Source organism: Arachis hypogaea, chromosome 15 (genome assembly GCF_003086295.3).
Source record: "Arachis hypogaea cultivar Tifrunner chromosome 15, arahy.Tifrunner.gnm2.J5K5, whole genome shotgun sequence".
NCBI lineage: Eukaryota > Viridiplantae > Streptophyta > Magnoliopsida > Fabales > Fabaceae > Arachis > Arachis hypogaea.
The window spans coordinates 96,042,136-96,043,036 of NC_092050.1; the positions used below are offsets into that span (position 1 = coordinate 96,042,136).

Genomic DNA, 901 nt, shown 5'->3' on the forward strand with positions numbered 1-901 from the left:
AAGATCTCTATTATTATTATTTTTCTGTGCCCTCTTCTTTGTCATATAAGCAGGAGCAAGGACAAGAATATTCTTGTTGAAGCAGATCCAGAACCTGAAAGGACTCTAAAGAGAAAACTAAGAGAAGCTAAATTACAACAATCCAGAGATAACCTTTCAGAAATTTTCGAACAGGAAGAGGAGATGGCAGCCGAAAATAATAATAATACAAGGAGGATGCTTGGTGACTTTACTGCACCTAATTCCAATTTACATGGAAGAAACATCTCCATTCCTGCCATTGGGGCAAACAAATTTGAGCTGAAACCTCAATTAGTTTCTCTGATGCAGCAGAACTGCAAGTTTCATGGACTTCCATCTGAAGATCCTTTTCAGTTCTTAACTGAATTCTCGCAGATATGTGATACTATTAAGACTAATGGAGTAGATCCTAAAGTCTACAGGCTCATGCTTTTCCCTTTTGCTGTAAGAGACAGAGCTAGAGTATGGTTGGACTCTCAACCTAAGGATAGCCTGAACTCTTGGGATAACCTGGTCAAGGCTTTCCTAGCCAAGTTCTTTCCTCCTCAAAAGCTGAGCAAGCTTAGAGTGGATGTTCAAACCTTCAGACAGAAAGAAGGTGAATCCCTCTATGAAGCTTGGGAGAGATACAAAGGACTGACCAAAAAGTGTCCTTCTGACATGCTTTCAGAATGGACCATCCTGGATATATTCTATGATGGTGTGTCTGAGTTATCTAAGATGTCATTGGATACCTCTGCAGGTGGATCCATTCACCTGAAGAAAATGCCTGCAGAAGCTCAAGAACTCATTGACATGGTTGTAAATAACCAGTTCATGTACACTTCTGAAAGGAATCCTGTGAATAATGGGACGCCTATGAAGAAGGGAGTTCTTGAGA

At 40.4% G+C, this 901-nt stretch overlaps 1 non-coding gene across 1 annotated transcript; it reads right to left on the bottom strand.

Moving 5' to 3' along the window:
• Positions 1-579: 579 nt before the first annotated feature.
• LOC112753735 (small nucleolar RNA R71) lies at positions 580-687 on the bottom strand. The gene has a single exon (XR_003178105.1). It is a non-coding gene; the product is annotated as a small nucleolar RNA R71 (small nucleolar RNA).
• Between the last annotated feature and the right edge of the window lie 214 nt (positions 688-901).